Source organism: Bradysia coprophila, chromosome II (genome assembly GCF_014529535.1).
Source record: "Bradysia coprophila strain Holo2 chromosome II, BU_Bcop_v1, whole genome shotgun sequence".
Taxonomy (NCBI): Eukaryota; Metazoa; Arthropoda; class Insecta; order Diptera; family Sciaridae; genus Bradysia; species Bradysia coprophila.
In genome coordinates, this window is record NC_050735.1 from 11,872,161 (window position 1) to 11,899,645 (window position 27,485).

The following is a 27,485-nucleotide window of genomic DNA, read 5'->3' on the forward strand; positions in this document are numbered from 1 at the left end:
GGCACGGGCACTTCAATGGCTACCAGACTATATGTACAACATGCTTTGATAAAAAAGACCCTGATTAAATTAGCGCTACACATTCGTATGTCAAGTCGAGCATTGTTTTCCTTTGTTTGTAAACGTTTTTCATGATTTTGAATAGGAATGAAAACTAAAATTGAGATATTTTTGCTAGGAAAGACGTTGTATTCAATTTTGTTGGACCAAAATTTTTGAAATGTCGTTAGAATCGATTGATATTAACAGAATAATAAAATAAAATAATGTACACAATCTGTTGCTGCCAATCGATTCTAAACACATTTTCAAACAGTTCGCTCAAAAAATGAAGAAAAAACCTATCCTAAGAAAAATACCTCACTTTTAGTTTTCATTCGCATACAAAATCATGATATTAAAAAACTGACGTTTGCAAACAAAGCTTGATTTGACGTACAAATGTGTAGTACTAATTTGCGTTAAAATCGGTTAATTTGAGCAAGACAACAAAGAAGTTTGCATTGGTTAAATAAAAGTAATAGTATATTTCAACATACCCCAATACACACAAGATGTGTGTGCACGCGCGGGCGAAGCCCAAGCGAAAACACACATCGAGTGTGTATTGGGGTATTTTGAAAGATGTTTTTCTGTAATAGTGAGAGTGTGTTGGTGCATTCCTTCCCAACCGTTACTTTCCTTCTCGACCGTTTGCTTTCCCTACCGACCGATTCATATCATAGCTCACCAATACACTCTCACGTATACAGAAAAATTCAATAAACTTCTCTCAGACTGTTGGTTGTCAGAATAATTTGTGACAAAAGCCCATTTGCCGTAGTTTTCATAGGAGACTTAATTTTTTTTCAAAATATTTATTCTAAGAATTAATGAATTGGAGAAGAAATTTTAAATTGTACAATTTCCTAACAAATAATTTGCAGAAAAAAAAACTTTCTTCTTGAACCAATAACATTTGGAAATTACACTACCACACAACAGTATAAAAATACGAGAACTTTTGAAGTTCAATTTCACAATACTGTTCAACTGAACATTAATGTTCAACTAGACAGTACAGCGGAGACGTATGATATTATAAGATAGCTCTCAAATAATGTCTTCCAAACATAAGTACTGAGTTGGGACACGGGTAAGGTGGTGGATTGGAGTGTCGGAGGTCCCGAGTTCGAATCGCATGTACCGCGATTTTTTTTTTTTTTCAAATTAAGTTGACGTAAATAAACGTACTAAGTAGTTTAAAAATGAAAATTTATGAATTCTGAATAATATTTTCTGTACAACTTTCATTTTTCGATCAGACAACCAATGCTCGCCCAACTGTACATTGATACAGCTGTACTGTAAATATTACTGCTACGTTAACATAATGTACTTGTCCCGAATTTGTACAGTACATTCGTACAACGACTACAGCTGAGCTGGACAAAATTTTTATAGGTGTAGAAAATTCCACTGGAAAATGCGTCCGATTTCGGTAGGCTGTTTTTCAAAAGAATCCCTCTTAAGCCTTCCGGACAAGAAAAACATCTCATTAGCCCAACATCCCACATTCCCCTAAGTCAGAGCAGGCCCGGATTCTTTTACAGCTGTAGCTCCCCATATAAAAAGTACAGCTGCAGCAGATAATGTAGATTACCTGGAGACAAAGTTACGTGCTACAGGTGAGTTTTTCGAAACTTTTTTCTCAGTGAAAGTTAAAATTCTCGTTTTCCTGTGTTTACTGACCTCGGCCTCGCGTCGATCAACAAAATTCACACAAAAACTTGACTTAACAACTTTTTATCCCCCGTTATGTGAATTACTATTTCTATTTCGTGTTAGCTGTTGAATAACGGCGCCTCTCAGCGAATTGCGCGTGAGATAGAATTTATTGTACCAATGATGTGACATCAAAAGTTACGAAACTTTCAATGACAATTCTTGAGTACTAACTTGAAAATACTTTGTATAGGGTATCTTCAAGTTACGGTACTTTCAAACGTAACCTCAGATTATTTTCGTTGTGTTTCATTTGATCCAAACTTTTATGTCTAAAAAGAGGTGCCCACAATGGGCGGCGGTTCAAGATCTTCCGTTCAAATGACCTTATTTGTGACGTGGATGGCATTTCAAAGGGCCTTGAAGATGATCTATTCTATTCTACGTTTCTCTACTAATTTGACATCTCACATTTCCTGCTTGGAGATAGAGTGCTATGCACAATGACAAACTACAGTTAAAAAATAATTTGACAGTTAAATTTTGATTTGAGTGCACCTTATGCCTGATTAAATATGTTCTTCTGTAACGCTACTTCATAATCAACTTCATTACTGAACATGTAAATCAAATCCCTATTCTCATCCATTCATGAACAAATTTTTCATCCTCGTCGATTATTGGTACGAACGCTACACACCTTTTTTTTAAAACATAATCTTCATTTCTCTTGACACTCACACTTTTCCACTGCTTGCCTTTACTCCACTGAATAAAAACACACAATTGTTAAATCAAATTATAGGATTTATGACCCTAAATAAACAACACTTAATATTAATTAACCTCGGAAAGGTTTAAAAACAATGTAACGGTATGCCAGGCAAGTGAAGAAAAGAAATTATAAATTTAAATAAAACCTCTCAACGGATACATTAACTTTTATTTCGCTTGAGTCAATGTTCAGCTAACTGAAAATGATTTGTGCCTGGGGACGCAGAAGGGACATTTTCTCGGTGTGTAAAAGTGTAGAGAGGAAAAAAGGTGAAAGATTGTCTTTTTTCGTTTGGAGAAAATTTTATTAGAAAAACTTTGTGTGGAACATTTTTGTTCGGTTTTTTTTTATTCATTTAGTGTGTACTCAGTACACATTATGGTGTGGCAATGTGTAATCATACCAATTGAAATTAAAAATTATTTTTAATCGACACAAACTATTAGTTGTAGTAACAGAGTGTTGTCTCTAAAATGTTCCGATTTTCAGTCCTGTACGAAGTACTATGCCGGTTTACAACTGATGCAATTCGAAACGAACTCATTCTTCAGCTCTCGTCTTACAAACTTCAGGTCTCGGTGTTACTAGAAGCTTACGTTTTTCATTAGAAGGAACATAACCAGCCCATTAAGAAGCTACAGGTCTGACAAGTTGAAATTTTTTGAACCAACGCGTTGTAACGGTACGATTTCAAACTCTTATCTCTCGGCAAATATTGGTCTGGTTGGAAAACTAATTACTTTACCTGAGATCGTGCGCTACACAATCGTAGTTTGTTTTACTAAAATCGAACAACTAGAAATTTAATTATTTTTCAGATGACAGTTGTCATGTTGTCAAACTTATATTGTTTATACAGGCAATAGTGGTAAACCGGGTAAACCATTATGATTCGTAAAGTTCGTAAGTATGGCAATTTCGTGAACTTTTGACATTTCTTCCATATATCTTATATCAAAGATCTACGAAATCGCCATACTCACGGACTTTCCATGATGGTTTACCCCTATTATACTGGACATATTTGGTTTTACCCAGTATATGCTTTGTAAGAACAATGAAGGGAGTACCAAGTACATCTGTCAACAAATATTCGTGTACATCGAGACTAACACGTATAGCCTATTTACTTCAGATAGAATCCCAATTCAATCGAAAAAGTAAAAATCCAACGGAAATCAGAGGATAACCTTGGAGTGATAGAACAGGACTTTACCCTATCATAGTACCATGTTTCACACCAAATAATGCTGATGATTTAATCAGGGCCTACATTCGTGGAAAAGGTTTACCATATTCTCAAAAATACACAATAATCGAGAAAATTCGCGAAAATCGAGAAAATTCGCGAATCCTGTGAAAATTCAGAAAATGATGTCACGAATATAGGTACTAGGTCGAGCACTAGGTACCCATATTGAAGATAAATGAGATGTCAAATGTGATTGTTTTCGTTAATAGAAAGAAGTCATCCCCATCCCCGTCTTTCAAATGCGATGCTAAGAATGGGATATCCCATAGCACTGTATCTACTTGCATATATGATGTCTCTAATGTCTACTTATTCGCGTGAAATTGATGTACACGGAAACCGATTTAAGTCGACAGCATTTATTTCGTTTAAACAGAAATCAAGAGTGACTGTTTCAAGTGTTTCCGTTTCTTAAACGAAAGTAACACATTCTTTACATTATGCAGATTTTTCGCTTCGAACCGATATGAAACAAGCTTTCTCACTTAGGAGGAAAACGTGATGACGTTGCCGGCATTAATCCTCTTAAGTGTATATATACCTCCTTAACATACATCCTTGGTTATATATGTATACACATAGTAATAGATTTATCTGAAAAAAATAATAAAATAAAAATCATTGCCATTGTTGGTTCACTTGAACGAATGAGACGGTTGCCATATATGTAATATCGATTGAAGTACAAATAAATTTGGGACAAATTCGATTCTGTTATTTTGAGAAACCTAATCGTCCGTCATTGTGACAACAGAAATATCCATTTGCCAAACTCTTTGTATTTGTTTAATGTGTTGACCGATACCTGGGGGGTTTGTTTTGTTTTTGGCTTTGTACGGCAGTCATTTGGAGACATGTAGTTCATACAGATTGTGGTATTAGGTATACATCTTTGTTGCAGTGTAATTACAAGAATTGCTGGCGAAATTATGAACGTGTGTTAAACGCTTGAGTCAATTGAATTGACGCCTTACGTCGACCTAAAATTCAAAATGAAAAGTAAAATGAGTAAACATACCCAACAAGTCTCAATTCACAGTCAACCGTTTTGCCTCCGTTGAGCTCATAAAACATTCACCAATCACCAAATTAACACCTAAGTGAACCCGAGAATTTGAATTTTAGGTAAACAAATGAACTGAAAAATAAGTTTCAACGGCTTTCCTTGTATGAGAACTAGGCGAGCTTTTTGATTTTTGTGGCAACGAAATGCTTTTTACAAATATTCTTCGAAGGAATTTTTCGAGCCAGTCCGGGCCTGCTTACGTCGTAAATTATGTTTAACAACCTGTTACAGACGGTAAGCATATGAACAGCATTATTTCCATCGATCAAAGTATTTTTAATAAGTTGATTTCAAATCTTGTCCTTCAATTTCTTTAACATGTATTTTACTATATAAAGTACCACATTACCCAGAGCTTGTCATTATTTTTCTCGTCGTTATCGATAACAGATGAATAGCCGTATGTTACAGGTTAAATTAAAAAGCGTCCTCCCTCTGAAAATCACATTGAAACCACGGCAGAGTAAAACAAACCAGGCAGGAGCGGTTCATTTTCGAAACGTCAAATAAGGGTCCTAATACACTGGATAATCAACTCGTATGTAAACAATTACAATTCAATAAAAGCAATTTTAAAATACACTGGATGAAAATGAACTCAAATGAACACTGACATAAATTGAAAAATTGAAAAGATTATTCAGGTTCCTAGTCAAATCAGCGCTCCTGCCTGGTTAACTTTACTCTGTTGTGATTGAAACAGATTAAAAACAGCGCCACCTTTTCCCATTGGAAAGTAGTATGAAGCAGATCGTGCAGATTCATAACATCGGGAAAATAGTTTAAAAAGAAACGTCTTTCAATTTTACGTTCATATTGATCACTTCGCAACTTCGCAAGTTGTCAACTTCACTTTAAATAAGAAGAAAAGAAGAAAAATCAAAATTGAGAAATACAGTCAAAGGCAGTCAATTTTCAGCATAAATTAGCTTCAGCTGTTTTTCAGCTGATCCATATAAACAATCACAACCGTTTACACGTCTTTATACGGTTTTACCACTATCATGCGCGTGCGTGTAGCAGCTTCAACCGTATGAACAAGGAGAACCAGTTTTGATTGTATGTGTGGATCAGCTGAAAAACAGCTGAAGCAAATTTATGATGAAAATTGACTGCCTTTGACTGTAGACTAAATTTCCGTCAAATTAGATTTTCTTGTAAAAAAAACCAAGTGTCCCACAAGTTGACAGCTCCGCAAAGTGTCCTATGTAAATCAGCAGCAGCTTGTAACGCTCGGGTCTCTCTGTTAGTTGAAAATCTCCCGAAATTGTACAATTCGATCAATTAAATTACCCCCACTTTATTAAAACAATACCGTGAAAGTATTAGAAGAAAAATATATTCAGTCGTTTAAAATCCAATATATTTTCATACATATACCGCTATGTGTATATGTATGGTAATATGGTATAGTTACCTGAGAAATTTTATTCAAGGAAAACTATGCTGTGCCGTTGCATTTCGGTATAAATATTATGTATAGAGTGGGGTTGGGTCTTAAATTATTTTGTGTGCATTTGAGACAGGCACAGACTATTTAAAATAGAAAATATAAATTATTGCAGAAATTAAAACTTTTCACAATCATATTTCAAATCTAATACTTTATCTGTTTTGTATACATATACGGTTTCGTATCGCCATATCGCATACTACACGCTGATGGTTTATATGAGTACAGTGTAGATATGTATAATGAATGTATTATAACGGTATTTTAGTTTAGTTATTGGTTCTGCTGGCAAAGTATGCTATTACGGCAATTTGAAAATTGTACATGGAACTTTTCCTATACCTGTATATCTGCATTCAACCCCTCTTTTATTTCAACTGTGATATGTATGCCATTGTTTTCCATTACACAATGGAAAGCATAATGGTGAGTGAAAAACGAAAATTCTTTTTGTAAATATAATGGAAATAAAGCAGACATTGAACGAACGAATGACTGAAAAGTAATATACTAAGAAATGGAGACAAACAAAGTAGACAAGAAGATGTTTTAGTTATGAATAAAACAATGTCGGTTCGTCAATAAATTATTTCTACTCAAATTAAGTCCTTACACCAACGCCACCATAAACAGGCACCAGAACAGACTTCAAATAAGGGACCTACTCGATGTAGTAGTCAGAATTTTTCTTAGTAGAAACACCAGTATTCGACATGACTTAGAAATTCGGCCATCTATTCGCCTCATTAGTGCGCCAAAAATTTAAATATGTACAACTAACAGCTTCAGTTGATATCATATAATAAATGTCAAAAATGATCCTTTCGAATTCTTAACGGTTGGTAAAAAAGCAACCAACGACTCTTTAGTACTTTCCCCAACGCATGCTAAGCGCATCATCATCATATCGAGGGCAACATCACTAAAGGTCATATCTCCGATATCTCTGGAACTACTGAACCGATTTTGATAAAATTTTATTTTTCCCTGAAAGGAAGTAAAAAGTAATGAATTTTTGAGCCCGGCCTTTCAGGGAAAAAAGTTTATCAAATTCGGTTTTGTAGTTCCTGAGGAGATATGTCCTTTAGTGATGTTGCCGTCGATATTCATACATTACCATAATTTTCAAGTTCCTTGGTCAAAATGAACATCACTATTAGTTTCTAACCGAAATACACCATTGATTTTATAAGCATATAGGCATACCACTATGCCAACCTGGTCTTCATCTCATTCAACTTAGTTGCTGCACCACTAGTAATGGTAAGTCTAGTGATCTTTTGAAGTTATTCAGATTTTGTTTTTAAATTTTTGCGCTAATTTTCATTTTTTTTTTTTTTTTCATGGGAAAACTTAAACTGTTGATTGCCTTTTATAAGTCGACATATAATTATATGTCATCTGTGCACACTCTATAATGGTAACCCAACTATCGACTTTATACTCGATAGCTTAACTGCGACGCGAAACAGACCTAATTCCAAATTTTCTTTACATTCTCCTTTGATCGAAAACACGATTTTTATTCGAATTCGCATATTTAGAAAATGTCAAAATGTTCCCCGCTAACACATAGACAAATTTGTGATTAAATATTGGAAATTATTCACCTACAGTTAACAAACTGGAAAGCGCCGTGTATTATGATACAGATATTGATCATATTGTAGTAGACATAGCAAATTGAGAGACTTCTCTCTCTTCCAAAACGAACGCTGTCAAGAATCGTTGTCGTGTTGTTGCAATATTTTTGTGTGTTCCTGAAGTGATCGACATATTTTGTGTTTGTTTGGTGCTTAGTTTCGATTAAATTGATAATTTTTGGTGTTTTTCGTGATTTCGATAAAAGGCGAATGAATGTAAAAGCCATTAAAAGACTCGGGTCGAAAAAGATTTTAAAAAAAATTCTCGGTGTATGTGTGAGCCTCGAGGGTATTATAACATTCGAATGCGATTGTAAACCTCGGTATGCCTCGGTTCACAAACTCGCATCCTCATGTTATAATACCCTCTCAGCTCACACATACACCTCGAATTTTTAAAAATCGTTTTTCGACCCATGTGATTTAAATAACTATTTATTACCGGAAATTTTCGCGTAGCTATGTGTAATAATAGTACAAACAAACAAAAATTATTGTTCAAAAAAATTCGTTGACTTTAATTTATTTAAAAAACAAAAATTACAACCATGCGACAAAAAAGAACAAAAAAAAAAGTTGTGCAAGCAAACAAAACACCGTTCTGTCTCGCTGGGATATTTGTTGAGACGTGTGGAATGTAATCCTCGCCTTCGGCTAGAAAAACAAACTTCCTACATATCTCAACAATAAACATCCCTGCGAGACAGCAATGCACTAATTTATTTCTCCTTTAACCTTTTGGAGACGGCTGTTTTTTTTAACAAGTGATGGGATATAATTTTCGATCACATATTCTTTGAAAATTGTGTCAAGAATCATCACAATCATCAGAATCATTCTTAAATGTCAAAGTAATAAAAAAATAGCACATAATTTTCTGCATCGCAACATTTTCTCATCAAAAATTTTAATTTAATAAAATTATCCAGTACTTCATTCGTGAACATATAAAAACGAACCCAGTTCATCTCATAGTTTGACGACTCAGACTCCAGTACTCCATTTATTGAATTTAACGAGGAAATATAAAAGGAAATCTGCTGAATCTTCTAGTTATTTAAAGGTTTCAAAATTAAAAATCGAGATTAACATTAGCAGTACTAACAACAAATTTTTTATTTTTAAGCAGAAAGTGTTTACAAATTTTTAAAACAATGATATCGACACATGTATAAAACGTACAATGGATGCACAGTTTGGTTATATACCATTTTTCGAAATTAAATTTTTTAAACAATGATATCGACACAAGTGTAAAACGAATACAATCAGAAATGAAATAAAGTATGATACTGTTCGAAACAATCGATCACACAAAGGCCAACATCGCACTCATTACATTGATATCTTGTTGATGAGCGCTTTCTTTCTTTTCGCACCGAATGACTGCATACAACACAATTTCTTTGTCTGGATTTGTTGCCATTTTTTGGAGGTACCAATGCCGCGAAATGTCTATCGATTAGCCGTTTCGGATGTGTACCCGAGGTAACTCGACGTCGAGTTCCTAAATCTTTGCAGTATTTTTGTATAATTCCACGAACAACCTCGTTCCGAAACTGGCCCAATGTTCTCTTCTCTTTAGTTTTGATATGATGCAGTATCGAAGAGTTTAAAACACTGAGGTCCAATAAGTGAAAGAAAAACTTTTTGTACCATTTTATGGTCTTTCGGATACATTCGGCGAAACTTAGCTGCATATCGGATTTGTCGACAGATCCCATGTTAGAATTATACGCAAGCACTGACAATGGTTTATTGATTTTCTGTTTCGTTTCATGATGTACTTTACCGGTCGAGCCCATTCCATCTTCTTGTATTGAAGTAAGCATGTGGACGTCACGCTTATCCTTCCATTTGGTTGCCAACAAGCTTTCAGTGTGTAGATACTCAGCATCACCTTTACTTAGTGACTTAAATTTCGGGAGTCCCGATCGGTTACTTTTTACTGTACCACATGCGCCAGTTTTCCGTTCATGAAGTTCTTCAAACAATTTAACTCCTGTGTACCAATTGTCCACGTACAAATTATGTCCTTTATCCATGTACGATTTCATGAGAGTCATAACAACGGATCCTGATATCCCCAGATCTTTCCAATTTTCGATTTCAGTTTCAGCACCAATGTATATGATAAAACCAAGCACAATTCCAGTTTTACAGTCGCAAATAATGAAAAGCTTCACACCAAATCTGTGGCGTTTTTTTTGGAAGATATTGTTTGAACACCAACCGTCCTTTCCAAGGCATCAAACTTTCATCAATGCATAAGTTCTGGAACGGATTTATACTTGATTGAAATTTTTTGTTTAAGTTATTTACAACAGGCCGGATTTTATAGAGTCGATCACCATCTGGCTGATTTTCGTTATCGTTAAAATGTAAGGCCTTCATAATGGCCAAAAACCGATCTCTGGACATTACTTCACCAAATATTGGCGTAGCTATCAAATGGTCAGTTGACCAATAATCTTTAATTCGTCCTTTCTTTACCGCACCCATCAGCATACAAAGCGCAAAAAAGGAGTACATTTCGTCTACGTTTACGTCTGTCCAATATTTTTGATGTTTTCTTACGCTGGGCTTCTCATTATTTTCAATTGTTTGATGGTACAAGTTTGTCTCATCAACAATTCTGTTCATCAATTCACGATCAAAGAAATACTCGAAAAAGGATAGCGGCGATACCTCCGAATCGTTTATTTTAGACAAGACTTCTGACGCTATTCCACATTGACTCGAATCAAATTCAAACGTTTTTGGAACGAACGATCCTGGCCTCCAATTTCGTTCATTGATTTTTCGTTTTTTGTTTGGTGCATCGTATGTTGCTTTACAATTCTTTGATTCAGATAAATTTTCTTCAGGCTCCCATTCACTTTCATCAGAATCCGATTCTGAGTCTGATTCATCTGAATCTGACTCTGGGTTCTGAGTATATTCATCAATCTCCAGCATTATCCCAGAACCAACTTATAATCGTGAACAATGAAAACAATCATTAACTTTTCAATGATGATTTGAGTTTGAAAGTTCTATATCAAGGCAATTTCAATGATATTAATGTTTAATATGAAAACAGGAGTAAAACGTTTATTTAAGCATGCCGTCTCCAAAAGGTTAACTATGCGCTGGGTGGATCTTGGCACAGTAACGCAAGTCCTGGAATATTTCTGGTACAGCACTGAGCCTTGCCTCCTTGAATTGGACAGGCCTCTTTAAATTCATCTACGTTCGAAACTGAAGAAACCACGGTTTTGCAATCGAGATCTGTACAATGAAGACGTCAAGAGTTTACGGGTTAATATTTGCGCCACAAATATTTGCGGGTGAAACACAAATCTTGACAATTCAGACATGCATAGATCATTTTCATTATACGGTACTTGTCAACGTAACCCCACTTAATTTTTCGTCAAGTAGTCCTTAACCTCAATCAATTGACGTTAACTGCGTTCAATTTACTGATTTTTATATGAAAATTGTTCGTTCAATTCATTCGATATTTTTCGACATGTCTGACAGTTGGGATCGTGTCTGACGTTTACAAGGTTATGAAAATGATCTATATTGTTTGAAAAGTCAACTTGAAAACAATTTATTTTTTGTTCATATAAAATTTTCCAAACCTAGTTGGCGCTACAGGAAAATTTTGATCACACCGCCTTCGTGATCAACTCAACCTGTCCTTTGAGAACCTTGAGAAATTCGGCCATCTATTCGCTTATTGCTTCATAAGTGCGCCAAAAATTTAAATATGCACAACTAATCATATCATATAATAAATGTGAAAAACTAAGCGTCAAAATGACCCGCTGTGCAGTATGTTTTGAAATAGAAGACGCACTTACGGCATGAATTGTTTCAAACAATAAATCCCATTATTTTGACGGAATTTCTAAACCATGCCGAATACTTGTGTTTTTACCTTATAAATTTTTTATGTGTCCTTACTTCAGCTGTGCATCCACGATGAAGATCCTTTTGTATTCTTTTCAGTTGGTGAAATAGTAACCAAAGAATCTTTAGTACTTTCCCCAACGCATGTTAAGCGCATCATCATCATATCGAGGGTAACATCACTAAAGGGCATATCTACGATATCTCAGGAAATACTGTATATGTCCTTTAGTGATGTTGCCATTGATATTCAAGTTTATTGGTCAAAATGAACATCACTATTCGTTTCTAACCGAAATACACATTGAACCTTGTTGCTGCACCATTAACATTAACTTGCTTAAATAATCAGAATGAAATACGTTTATTAGCGTTTTGCATGAAAATCTAGCGAAAAATGTAAATTTGACCCTAATTTAGGACTTCTTTTCATATTTTTTTTAAATATTCATAATAATTATAGCTGTAAACCAATGATATCTCATTTTTAATAATATTAGATTTATTTAAAACAAAATTTGCGAACAAAATGATCGAAAATTGCGTATGATTTTTTCTTCGAGGAGGTCATTTTTAATGTGTAAGTTCGACATGCGAGGAAAATTTTTGTCTGTAAAAAATGTTATGGCATGGTGCTTATAATACGGTCAGGATAGTTCAAACATGTTTTTAAGCAACTTTCCGAACAATAATTGTGATACGGACTTTCAATATAACGATGTAAAGTAAAAAAAAAAAACATAGCTAACGCCGACCCGTACGAAACACCTATTCGTATCAAAAGCCTTTAATGTGAAACTCTTTCATTTCTCTTACTTCATTCTCTACTTATCAGTAGAGTCACAGTCACAGAGAACGGACGTGTTTATGCGTTGATCTCTAAAAGTGTTTCTTTTGTGTGGCTGTGTGTGAATTCATTTTCGATTTTGTCTAATTTCTGTGCCAACTTTTACGGCTTTGGTGTTTTTTTTTGCTGTAATGGTTAAATGGTGAAATTATTTTAAAGGTTTTATTAACGAAGTCAAAGTGTTGTTCTCGTAGGTCATTTTCCCTTTGATCAATAAAGTTGTTCTCGCCTCATTGTGCGATATCAACAATTGTGTTATTTCCTTTGTTATTTAACATGTGCTTCGTGGCGTCGGTGTACGGATTAACAATCGACTCTACCAGAAGCTAATGCTAAATTACGTGCTCGATTAATGTACGAAAATGACACATTGCCGTATGGCATCTGGCAGTCAATTTTAGTGCAGGTAAGGTACAAACGCCTCGGGTTCTCATTTGACACCCCAAAACCACATAGCAAATTTTTACAAATTTGCTGTGGTACAATCCCAAGATACAGAAACTATCTTGTACTCCAAAATGACCGCGAGGTTTAACAGATCTATTGATTGATACGTTGTATGGATGTCAAGGGATATGACGAAATACGAATCATTCAAACGATACAACCTGCAACGCCAGAACGAGTTCAGTCACATGGTGGCATGGCGATTTATACGAAGAGGCAACTCATGGCCTATGGTGATTAGACACTTGCTATTACCTAAAACTAATAGCCGTCCGACTTTGTTAGGAACTATCAAAAAACCCAACATTCGCTTTCTCCATAAAAGAAACCATATCGACATAATGTCAATAGTAGAAAGAGCTACAACATGACAATGTTGATAGCGCCATCTTTGGGAAAATGTACAGGTCAATTAGTGATGGTTGTGGTATTCGCATACCACCCACGGCTTGGAGAATTCACAACGTATGGGACGTTAACACACGGTCGATTTGTGAACAATCTAAGTCGGGAGAGATATGATGTAAAATCACAGTCCATATGATCAAGAGACTTGTACAATAGCACAACAGGCCCATCTGAGGCTTAGGTGCTGGGCTTACACCCTCCAATCTAATCTAATCTAATCTAATCATTCTCTACTTTGCTGAAAAGCTATTCGCGCTTCAAAATCACTTGCATTATCCACTCTTTGCCTTGCTATCATCAACAAATAAATTGCCGGAGGCAATATAGACAGCTCCGTATATCTGTATATAGATATATATATAGAAGTCCACATACGGGATTCCTAAAACCCCCCACACATAACCGATTACTTCTCTGTTAACAGAAACTCTCTAAGAACCATTTTCCCCAAGATACTTCAATTTTACTAAAATCCAATATGGCCGCCGGCAGCCATTTTGTTAGGAAACCGAAAATAGTACCGACGCTTTACATTTGTTAATACCTTTCAAACAAAAAAAAATCATGAAATTCGGTCAAAGTTTACTCGAGATATTGACAAAATACTCCAAGTTCACTGTACGGCCGAGTAGCCAGATAAGAGCTCACTCCAAGAGACCTAGCTCACGCTCCGGAGAACATAATTTCATAAACTTGGTATTCCGTTTCCGTCAGTCCGTCTGTCTGTCTGCACGATAACTTGAGTAAAACGCATCCGATTTTGAAAATTCTTTTTTCCCCGTTTGGTAATGTCAAAAGACAGGCTAAGTTCGAAGATGAGTGATTTTGGATCGACCCCTCCTGAGCTGGGGCCCAATAAGTGCTTTACGGTTTTTCGAAGATATCTCCGGACATTTAAACGCTATACTCGTAAATGATACATCGAATGAAAGATATTTACAATACCGATCGACAAAAAAAAAGTTTATGGAAATCGGATGACCGACTTGTGAGTTAGACCCCTTGGTGTGAAACAAGCAGTTTTTGCTTGTAGGCCGGCCAAATTTGAACATATTTCGTTCGTTTTAGCTTTATTCGATAGGTATTGACCGTACCAATCAGGGAAAAAAAAGCTTATGAAATTATGTTCTCCGGAGCGTGCGCTAGGTCTCTTGGAGTGAGCTCTTATCTGGCTACTCGGCCGTACAGTGAACGTGGAGTATTTTGTCAATATCTCGAGTAAATTTTGACCGAATTTCATGATTTTTTTTTTTGTTTGAAAGGTATTATGGGGAACGAAAAGGCAAGATGCTTTCAGTTTGAATCCATATATTTGAATGAATCTTAGTCTAACAAATACACCGTATATAGGGGATATAATGTCTACTATGTCTGGAATCATTTGATTGGCATACTGTGATGAATTGATATGTTGTCGAGTGTTGGCGAGTGTTGACGAGTTACCACACACTTCCCCCCTAGGATCAGGTTTCGGTATCCATTTGAGGCGTGAATTCTTTTGATTCCATTTGACCAACCAAATTATGAAAGGAACTTATTGGCGATTTTGATTTATGTTTTTCCGAATGTTTGTTTGATTTTGATGATCATTGTATCGTATGATGCTGGTGATTCTGGATTTTATAATTGATTTTTGGATATAAGTCAATTTTTCAATTGATTTATGTATTTTGATTTTGGTATGCTGCGATAAAATCAGCACCCAAAATTATTTCATCAATATTGGCGGTGTAAAAACGCCACGAATAATTGATATTATTGATCTTTATATTCTTTTCTATTTTTTCATACATTGGAAGGATTTGATTTCCGTTGTATATAGATAGGGATGTATATCGTCCATTGATTTCAAATTGTGGGAATAATGAAAATGGACTTCCGGTATCAATGATACACTTTAGACCGGTGTTTGCGTCTTTAAGTGTTTCCATCATTTTTTATTTAAATATTTTATTTTATTTACTTGTAGTTGTTGTTCTTTCGAACGACTAGAAGTGAATGTACTTTTCTCAAATATTGTTGCCGCTTTTATAGGCATTTAGAGAATAGTGTACTAGATCGTTTGCAAAAGTTACATGTTTAGCTTGTTTAAAAATTTCGTTGAGCAACGGAATTTCGTAACATGGCTTTAGTCGATCGATAGAGATAACTTTTTCTTTTCCCTTAATTTTAAGAGTGAAAAATTTAGTATCTCTTTTGATTACTTCGTATGGTCCTTCATAATTAGGTTGTAGGGGTTTTCTATAACCATCGGTACGGACGAATACGTGAGTACAAGTATCTAAGTTCTTGAAAAGAAAAACTTTTTGTTTATGATGATTAGCGCTTGGGACAGGCTGTAAATCATTCATATGTCGTTTTAACTTTTCAACGAAAGAACTTGGATCTTTTGAAAGATCTTCTTCTGTATGATGGAAAAAATGGTATGGTAAACGGATATTTGTACCATATACCATTTCTGAAACAGAAGCGTTGATGTGAGGTAGAATTATTGAACGTAATCCTAACATCACAATAGGGAGCGTTTTCATCCAATCAGGTGTTGAATGACACTTGATTGCTCCTTTAACAATCCGATGCCATCTTTCAAGAATTCCGTTGGCTTGAGGATGGTGGGCTGTTGTTCTCAATCTCTTTGTTCCAAGAAGTTTATTTAATTCGGCGAACAAATCTGATTCGAATTGTTTACCTTGATCGGTTGTTATAACTTCTGGCACGCCGAAGCGAGGAATCCAATGGAAGAAAAACTGTTTAGCGCATGTTTCAGCGGTTTGGTTTTCCATAGGGATTGCTTCGGGCCATCTTGTAAAACGATCGATGCATGTTAGGACGTATTTGAATCCTTCTGAATTAGGGAGTGCACCCACAATGTCTTAATGGACATGATCGAATCTTTGATTCGGCATATCAATCGGTGTGATTGGCGACGAGTTGTGTCGTGAGACTTTGGTCTTCTGACAAGGAATACAGCTTTTACAATAATTTCGAATGTCTTTGATCATAGTTGGCCAAACGAAATCTTTTTTTATCGTAGTTGTAGAAGCTTTGATTCCTGGATGAGCAAAGTTATGGACTTTGTCAAAAACAATTTTGCGAAAATCAGGAGGAACAATCGGTCTCAAGTTTCCAGTTGATATATCACAAAATATGTCTGTACCATGATAGTCCGTTTTAATAACTTTAAGACTCGTGTCTTTTTTTACTTTGTCGATTACCGTCATATCTCTGGTTTGGGCTTCGGCTAGTAATTTATAATCAATTGAGCTATCAAGTGATATTGAATGTACTATGTTCAATGTTTCTATTCGAGACATTGCATCAGCAACAACATTTTTCTTTCCAGGTAGATGTCGAATATCAGTTGAAAACTGAGATATGTAGTTTAGTTGTCGTATTTGACGAGGGGTTGCTTTGTCAGCTTTTTGAGTGAAGGCATGAACTAATGGTTTATGATCTGTGAAGATCGTAAATTCCATTCCTTCTAAAATTTGTCGGAAATGTTTAATTCCTTCATAGATGGCTAAGAGTTCTTTATCATAAGTTGAATACTTAAGCTGTGCAGTATTTAATTTTTGTGAATAAAATGATAAAGGTTGCCATTTATTATTGACAAACTGAACAACTACACCTCCAAGTGCATAATCGGAAGCATCGACATGTAAACCGATAGGTGCGTCAGTTTTAGGGTGCGCTAGCAAAGTTGCGTTTGCTAAATCTGATTTACATTTGTTGAAAGCTTCTATCATGGTCACAGTCCAGGTGATAGGTGTTTTATCGTTCTTTATGTTGCCTTTCATGCAAGAAAACAATGGTAGTTGTGTTTCTGCGGCGTGTGGCATGAAGCGACGGAAAAAATTGATCATACCGAGAAATCGTTTGAGCTTGGTGACTGTATCCGGTAAGGGAAAGTCTAATATTGATTTAACTCGGTTGTCGAGAGGTTTTGTTCCGTGTTCATTTATTAGAAATCCGAGGAATTTGACTTCTTTTTGTCCGAAAACACATTTTTGCAAGTTAATAACTACGCCGTAGTCGTTGAGGCGAGCAAAAAGTATTTTGAGATGTTTTTTGTGTTCTTCTTCATTTTCGGAAGCAATTAGAATATCGTCAAGGTAGACGAAACAGAAGTCTAATTCTTTGAGGACTTCGTTCATAAAACGTTGGAACGTCTGACCGGCATTGCATAGACCGAAAGTCATGAATGGAAATTCAAATAAACCAAACGGTGTTATGATTGCCGTCTTTTGTATGTCGTCTTCGTGAACGGGTATTTGGTTATAAGCTCTGACTAAATCGACAACGCTGAAGATCTTTTTTCCATGCAAGAAATAGTTAAATTCTTGGATGTTTGGAACTGGATATCGATCTGGTTGCGTTGCAGCATTTAAACGTCGGTAATCGCCACATGGTCTAAAACCACCTGATGGTTTTTCTTTTATCAGTAATGGTGTTGCCCAGGGGCTGTCTGAGGGGCGACATATACCGAGTTTAAGCATATCGTCGATTTCTTTTTTAGCTATTGGAAGCTTAGAGGGATGTAATCTTCGAGCTTTTGCAAAAAGTGGGGCACATTTGGTAACGATGTGATGTTTAACATTGTGCTTTTTCACTTTTGATTTAAATTTTGTCAAGTCAAGAATATCTGGAAATTCGTTGACTAATTGATAGTAAACTGAAATGTTCGATATGGTTTTAATCGAATTTTTATTTTTTCGTGTACCAACGGTTGTTCCGATAGAAGAAATTGAAGTTTTACTGTCAATTAGTCTGTTGTTTTTAATATCGACGAGTAAGTCGAATTTTTGGAGTAGGTCAGCTCCAATGATGGGTTGTTGCACGTCTGCAATTATAAAAATCCATCTTATATTTCTTTTTAGGCCTAAATTAATAGTGACCGATTTGCTCCCATAAGTCTTAATAGGAGTACCATTAGCTGCATGAAGTTGGAATTGACATGGAGCATGGCTTCTTTCTTTATAACTTGGTGGAATGACTGATATGTCGGCACCAGTGTCAATTAAGAAAGTATTTCCAGTATTCTTTTCTTGAATGTATAAGCGACTTATGTCTTTGCCTTCGTCAAATTGCGCTTGGTTTGACTGGCTGTTTAGTTTTTTGGGTTGCGTTTTTTTATATTGCTCTTGTCTGGATAAGAACAAGGTGGTGTACAACGCCACGACCGTTTACCGTAGTCTAAATGACTTTTACAAAATCCGCTAGGAGATTGTTTATCTCGGTTAGGAGATTTAGACTTATTACGATTTCGCGAATCAGATCTGATGCGGGAGTTAGACTTATTGATTTCTTTTTGTAAAGAATCAATTTTGTCTTCCAGTTTGCAGAACTGTTGTGCTAGATCGCAGTCATTGACTGGTTGTTGTTTGGTAAAAGTCTGTATTTTATCTAAATCCATGGTTTCGTAAATTTTGTCGGCCATGAGACTTAGTTGTTCCAATGGTTCGGAACTATACGACAAAATGCTTTGGATGTTTTGTGGTAGTCGGTTAAACCATAATTCTTGTAATAAGTCATCGGAGACTTTGTTACAAGTGTTGTCTTTCATTTTTCGTAATAATTCTGAAGGTTTGCACGCTTCATTAATTGAATTATTGTCGAAAAGATGTTTTAGTTTTTTACGGTCAGAGACTGAAAATTCTTTGATCAACCGATTTTTAAGAGTTAAATACTTATCATTGTCTGGTGGGTTCATTACAATATCACTGACTTTGTCAAGGATATCGGTGTCTAATTTTCCAACCAGATGATTGTATTTGGATGTGTCGGCTCTTATAGCATTTGTCGCAAATTGAGCTTCGATCTGCATAAACCATATTTCTGGTTTTGCTTTCCAGAAAGGTGGTAATTTTAACTGGACAGATCGAATTGTGCCGTCGTTATTATTGGCATGAACAACATTTCTTGCGCCGTCTGTTTCATTGGCGGGTTGTTCAACTATAATTTCTTCTGTATCACTCATCGTAGATTATGCAAAAAATTTTATTTTGCAAAATATTTTTTAGATGAGACAAAGGAAACTTTGCGTTTATTGATTTTGTTCTCACAAATAAATTTAATTATTTGGACGGTAGAACTCAATCGAATTTATTCTTGTTATTGCTAACAATTTATTTTAAACAGTTGCTTGTTAGCAATTAATATATCGAAGCGTATAGCTTGATATTGACTTTGTATTCAGAGTCGGGGTCACCAATTATATGGAGAACGAAAAGGCAAGATGCTTTCAGTTTGAATCCATATATTTGAATGAATCTTAGTCTAACAAATACACCGTATATATAGGGGATATAATGTCTACTATGTCTGGAATCATTTGATTGGCATACTGTGATGAATTGATATGTTGTCGAGTGTTGGCGAGTGTTGACGAGTTACCACAGTATTAACGAATGTAAAGCGTCGGTACTATTTTCGGTTTCCTAACAAAATGGCTGCCGGCGGCCATATTGGATTTTATTAAAAGTGATATAAAGTGGGAAAAATGATGCTTAGAGAGTTTCTGTTAACATGGAAATAATGTGTTAAGTGTGAGGGGTTTCAGGGATTCCATATATGGACATCTATATATACCTATATACAGCTATATTGAGCTATATACAGGCATATAGAGCTATATAATAGCATATTCCTCTGTGAAATGTTTATTTACAGTGAAATATAGGTAAATATAGCGGTATATAGCTGTTTAAACAGGAATTTATGAAATTTGTCTTCGTACGGGGCTGTCTATATTGCCTCCGGCAATTTAATTGTATATGATAACAAGGCAAAGAGTGGATAATGTAAGTGATTTAAAAGGAAGAATAGTTTTTCAGCAGAGAAGAGAATGAAGTAAGAGAAATGAAAGAGTTTCACATTAAAGGCTTTTGATACGAATAGGTGTTTCGTACGGGTCGGCGTTAGCTATGTTTTTCTTGCTGATTTGGCATCTCTGGACAACCACAATAGGTTTCCCCTTACTCAGGGAGTCCAATTCGACGTGTTACAAACGTATGCGTAAACCTATAAGACCCCAGTACTTCGTACGGGTCTAAAAAATCGCGGTGGGCGAAATTTTGACTTTGAAAACTTATTTCTCGTGACTAAAAGTACCAAATTTTCTTTTCTTTTTAATTTTTGGTACCTTCGAGTACCTCGAGTGTCTAGATTACGATAACAAAGATTTTCTTTAAAAAAAAGTTGGAAAAAGGTTGATTTAGTAACACTGAAACCTTACATTTAACCTCAATTTTTCACTATTTTTCGATTTTCTCGAAATGCGCCACCGAGATTTTTTGGGACTTTTGGGAGATGATAGGTATCCTCAAGGGCTATCGATCCCAATAGGATTTGCTTTTGTCGCAATTTTTTTTTCATACAAAAAAAATAAGCGTCTCACACTAGTCGGTTTTCTATCACTAGATGTATGAAAATCACGAGTGCATAGATGAGTGCTGTATTTGTACCCAAGTACCCAGTACCCAAGTATGCTTGTGGTGTCATTGGAAAGCTAAGACCAGTACCAATTAAAGGAAACAGCTTTTTGATGTTCTTGTTGCTTTTCGGATGCACAGGAACCGTCACAAGTTCGCCTAAATAATCAAACTTTTACCCATACTTTCAACTGCTCGTCACTCGTCAGGGTTGCGTTCTATCCCCCATGATCGACTATTTGCCCCGAAAGTATATTCAATTACCTTTTCAATGAAACCCCACACGCCCATGTAGCTGTCATGTAGCCGGAGAAATTTCCAGATGAAAAGTGCATGTTTTCGGTTTTGATCACCTCTCGCCAGCCATACAAAAATCGAAGAATTTTCAAAATAGTATTTTTCGTACCAAGACAGGAATGACGATTTTTTCAGTAGCAGTCCTAAGTTAGGAAGTGTGCTGAAAAAATCCATTTCCTGTCGAGGTACGAACAACGTTTTGTGCATCGGACAACTGAAATAGACAAAACACATCAATTTACTTGAAAACATACACACTTCGCATTCACCATATTAAATTTAATCAATCGTATAGTCATAGAAAAATTCATGTAATTCTTTTCCCGCACTATAAATCGTAAAGAAATGAAGTTTTTTCCCGCACGATATATAGTTCGGGAAAAACTGACATTTCTTAATGAAAAATCATGGCAAAATAGGTCGTATTTCAGTTTTCGGATGCACAAACATATTTTTGGCCTCTAGGGACCAATCTAGGCACATATCAAAAAGTCCACTTTAAAATGCGTCCGATTTCGGCAGGTCGTTGTTCAAAAGAATCCCTCTTCTATCGCACTCCAGGCCCTGGAGTCCAGGGAGCCTTGGTTTGGGTGCTCAGGAGTGCACGGTGGAAAATCAAAAAAGTTTGTGGAACCGTGGTTCAGGGTCGCGAGAAGACTAGGAAAATACGAAAATGTTAAATTTGCGACGACATGTTTAATTAAACTCCAATCAACCACACAGTGATATTAATTTCAATTCCAATGAAGTCAAAATGTTTGCCACATCAATTAGAAAACCCCTTTAACGTTTCTAATTGATGCGCCTTGATTAGGACTTGAGCTTAAGATAATGTTCAGGTGGATTCAAATCTTTACAGGATGTAAAAATCTAATAGGCAAACCATATCCCACATTTTTTTTTTTTGAAGTAAATTTTTTTTTATTCATTTTATTCATTCCCACATATACTTATTAAACACTGATTTTAACAAAAACAAAGAACTTATATAGACTGATTCAGTCTATATAAATTCTTTGACCAGAAATATGACTGTCAATTTTTAACAAATTCACACGATCATATCGGATGAAGATTTTCTTTTAATTAAAAAAAAATATTGTAAACTTGAAGATTACTCACTCATGCACTCATTTAATAATAAATTTCAATTTTCTTTTATTCGAGAAAAACATAAATCATAAATCAAGCCCAGGAACTGAAGAACACGGGCATGAGTATCAGTATAATACACATTATACTTACCCCCATATACATCTACACATATATATATTACACCCCCTTTCCACATATTTCTGCAATTCGGCGGCGAAAATGATCGCTTTCTAGCCGGTTTCTAATCCTATAATGTCATTGGTTGGTTTATCGAAAAATTCCACTTTCATCCCGAGTCGCAAACGACGTTTTTTGCGCTTGAAAACTGAAATGGGACAAAACCACAACAGCACAAACAAATAAATCACTCTCTACAACCATTTCAACAACAAAGCATGCACCATACTCTGCCCGACCGACAAAGTTTTTTTCGGCCACAAACATATCTCTCTCAGAGAAGTCCCGAAAAATTCGATTTTTCGATCGTGTGGGAATCTTTCAAATTTCAGTCTTCAAGCGCAAAAAGTTTATGTGTGTTGTGTGTTGCAGTTGCACACACAGTGGCAGCACTACTCTAGATTAGGACTTAAGACGTCACAAATTATTTTGACTTGTGCAACGAGGTGTACGATATGCACTTTACAATTGTGTTATACTGTACAATTTGTGCATGTAACAGAAATAACATAAACATAATATTAAGACGCTACGGAAGAGACAAATGTCATTCATTTCGATACCAGTACGGAAAATTATGTCAAATCGACATTGTTTCCATTGTATCTGACATTTAGTGCAGTATAATCTGTCACCCGACGCTTGTCGCATAAATGCCTATATTGCGATAGAAATTAGGTTTGAAGAAAATTAGCATTTACTTGTGCAGCTTTTCCGAAATTCATTTTTTATTTGATAGCATTTAAGACGTTCAGTGTACAAAAAAGGAACTAAATTCAACGAAAATAATCTTTAGCCCATGAAAATAGCGGAAATTAAATACGTTTCATTGTCTTTCCCCCCCGACGAAAATTGACTTTTCAATGATTTAATAATGCCAGAGAGATAGAATAGATATTATTCGATTTCATTTCTTATTTGGAATTTCTGCAGTCTCAATTTTATTATAAACTTTTCCTTGATGTTCGACATCTACACAACCGTCTACGCTGTGTATATAACTATATGTATTTATACCGTTCATATTTTGATTGGATGAGGAAAATGTTATTTAATTTTCGTTTCGTTGAAATTGACGTTAAAGTAGATTTAAAGAATAAGAAAAACCAATCAATGAGTCAACTTTATATGTTCATGTACCACGTTCGTTTGGAAGTAAAAACAATGTCACTTCCATTGCATGATGCTTTTTCATCCATGCGGTGTGAATAACCTTATTTTGCCCCACTCAAATGCGGCGTGAAGATGACAGGTGAGAAAATTTTTATTTTTTCACCTCTTGTTTCTCGGATGCAGAGAAATAAGTTGGTACGCCTGTGGCGAGATAAAAGAATCATGTTGAAAAAATTGGCACCTCTATTCAGAGAATTCGAATGTAATTCTTTCCCATACCGTACACAAAAAATGGTAAGGTCTACGTTATGTCTATCTAATCCTAAGAGTAATTATACCTAGATAGGAAATTTCGAACAAAATTACGTAAAATATGTGGTCCCAACATGAAATACGAAATGTTTATTGGTATGTGTGTTTGCCCTCTTAATTAAGAGGACAAATTGAACTATCAAAAGCGAACAGCGTCAGCGCATACATATTTTGGTGTTAAAATATACGAAATTTGTATATTATACAAACTGATGTTGGGACCACATTTCGTCGTACAAATTTCCTATCTAGGTATAATTACTCTAAGATCTAATCTTTTCAAATTTTCATCTTGCTTAGCACAAATGGTTTTTCAATAATTGTTGTTATGTTTCATTTTGTCGTGACCAGTACTTTATTAACGCAATGCGTTAACTCTCTAAAGACAATTGACGCAAAAAGGGTAGAGAGTATAATAATATAGCATGCTGGCCTTGTAAGACTCTCAGACTATCGGTCACGGTCTAACTGCAAAAAAGGCATCAAAGAAAATATTCCCATAGCACAGTTCCTAGCATCAACACTAAATTAACTAGTGTCAAATTTGAAGGCTTTAGCGACAAGAGCTACTGCATAAGACAGTTTGTTTTAATTCACTAAAATAAGTTCACTGTTCTCAAAGAACAGTTAAAGATACTTCTGAGTTGATCACGAAGGCAGTGGCATCAAAATTTCTCTGTGGCACCACCTACGTTTGAGAAAGTCTATATGACGATTTTAAACTTATCAAAAAAAATGTTTAAGCGTTTAACAAATTTTCGTGCCTGTTCTCTCAGAACCTTGAACATTGATCAATGAACAAGTCAGCTATGTAAAAGAAGCATAGATCCTACTATGATTTATCATCCGACGAATATCTTCTGTGTTGATGCTTAGAGCAGTGTTAAATGAATTCCTTCGATTTAACCATGTCGCTCCATCATTCAAATCTCAACCACTTATCGTCGGCTAGACAGACAGGATTTTTATCAATGACCTCACGTGGATTTGTATTGATACCCAAAAATGAATGTCAGACCAAAAACGGAACTCTTATTCAGTACATTATGTCCAATATAGAATATTTTCAATTTAAATTCGAATCTCCACTAATGTTGCGCTTCACACATCACTCTTTCGATAGAGACGAAATTCAATTTCGAATTTATCTATTTGGAAATACTTCGAAGCTATTTTTGAATAATTCATTTGCATAATGGTTTTCGTAATCAAAATAATCGTTGTTTGGTTATCGGGTCAATAAAAAGCAAAACCATCAATTTTATTATACCTGCTATATCCCGTCATCGATTCGATATAAAGTAGGTAATTAATTGCATGAAACCGTTATAATCAATCATAATCAGCTCTCCAATATTATACAATTTTATCCCGTCAATGTGATATAATTTTGTGGAGGATCCATTAGACAAATAAGGTAATTAATATCTCATTACTACCTCCTTATGAACGTGCATTGATAAATATTTGAGAGATATAATATGTGTAACAGTTATCTCTGCATTAACGTTCGATTTAAAACCCAGTATCAATAGAGTGTTAAATACGAACGCTTTCTGACTAGTTTACTTCAACTGATCTCGGGGGTCACACGTAAAAATACGAGACCTATAGAACCATAACTTCACCACTATTACAGTCGGAGAAATATAGATTTCGGGTTTTTTAGAGATATCGTCATTTCTCTAATTCTCTCAATTGCAATTTGAAATAACATTCGAAATGACAGAATACAGATAACGATGAAAACGATGATGTCTCTTAAAATCCCGAAATCTATTTTTCTTCGACTGTAACAATGCAATTGTCAAAATAACAAAGAAAAATAATTTGTGGTTATGGTTCTATGGACGACCGTGGTACTTGATACGATGCTCTGAGGACACCATATCAATTTGCACATGAACAGGTCTAACGAACCATAATTGAAAATCAAGTTTTAATTCATCGTTAGCCATGCAGACTCGTGGCGGTCTGTGGTTGAGCTCCCACACGAGCTAAGCTAATATTTTTTTTTTGGTCTCATATGTTTGTGGACTCAGAGGAAAGGTTTTTTTTTAAACTATAAAGAATCAAATGTTACATTTTAGTGTGTGGCTTATGAGCTAAACAGTGGTGAACATATGAGAACGTATGAAAACTCAAATTTTCACACTGAATGTGTAAACGTCTGGTACTGGTTCTATATTGAAATACAGAGTTCAACCTCCAATGACCAAACAAACATCTGTATCAGGAGCTAACACAAACTATTTTCAAATGGAAAACGTTTCTGCCACTGTATCGATCTGTGAGATAGTGCATTTCATAATGCTGTTCAAAAATTAACGACATCTCATCACATCATGGTGACAGTGGCAAAGAGATGACCAACCTCTATGAAGAAGGCCATACCTTTTTGCATGTACAAGTCTAGTGAATCATAAATAAAATGAAAGAAAACTTTCATATCGTTTCATCACCCGATGTGTTATTAATGCAGTTAAAATTGGTCAGAAATATCTCTTCAACACTCGACAAACCCCAGATAGTAATAAATCATGACGTCGCGTCGTCAGGCCTATCGAAAAACAATAGCAACGGCGACAGAGTTAAATTCGGATTTAATGACATCTCTGTGTTGCGGAGATCGCGATAGTAAAATGTTGTAGCGAAATGACAACACCAGGATTTTCTTTTCTTTATCAGCCTCCCTTAAATCGAGTCAGGTTAATAGTAACCTCAAAACAACCAACAACCAGAAGTTATTATACAAGGATGTAAATCTTCTCAATAACGAACGTTTGTTATTAATACCTCTATATGAATTGACCACACAAATCAAAGCAATTTCTGATTAATATTTGAACCAATACAAGGCAATTACATAGGCGACATTCTTGTTGCAATAATTCAGTCAACAGGGAAATTGTTAAAATATTTTCCGAATCAATACAAAACTATGAATTTGTCCATTGTGTGGAAACGATTTATTGATTCAATAAATTCGTCGTTTTCGGTGTACCGCTATAATTTGTCATTGAAATTAGCAATTTGTATTTTGTGGTATTCATAAGAAATCAGTTAAGGGATGTGGCCGGTAAGGGGGGAAATTGTTGCTGGAAAAAGGAAATAGATGTTAAGCGTGAAGTTGTCGTTAATTGAAAGTAAAGAGACTATAGACTGTGATGATGAGAGAGAAGGAAATATAATTTAGACCAGTTATTTTAACTTGCCTTAGCGGCTATGTCAAAAAGTTATAATAAGTTATAATTAACTGGTACTCAGAACTCTCGCTCTGATTATAGCAGTCTGTACGGTTGAAAAGAAGTGTAGGATAACTCATTTACGGTGCACTTCCATTGCCCAGACATATTCTACAAAATGAACCGTTACTAGAATAGTTACGTGAATATCTGTGTTTCCTATAAAATGATTGACGGTTTTGTGATCGCAGTCCAATTAAACCACAAAAAATATGAAAAATTACTCCTCACTAATAAAATAATTAGTGTCCCGTTCAATTCGAACAAATGGTGTTCCCAGCAATTAAAAACCTATTACAATTATGGACGATGAATGTGTTA

At 35.3% G+C, this 27,485-nt stretch overlaps 1 long non-coding RNA gene across 1 annotated transcript; it reads left to right on the forward strand.

Moving 5' to 3' along the window:
* Nucleotides 1-8,621: 8,621 nt before the first annotated feature.
* LOC119073340 lies at nt 8,622-9,212 on the forward strand. Its single transcript, XR_005087031.1, has 3 exons — nt 8,622-8,744; nt 8,823-8,956; nt 9,020-9,212. It is a non-coding gene; the product is annotated as an uncharacterized LOC119073340 (long non-coding RNA).
* Nucleotides 9,213-27,485: the final 18,273 nt, after the last annotated feature.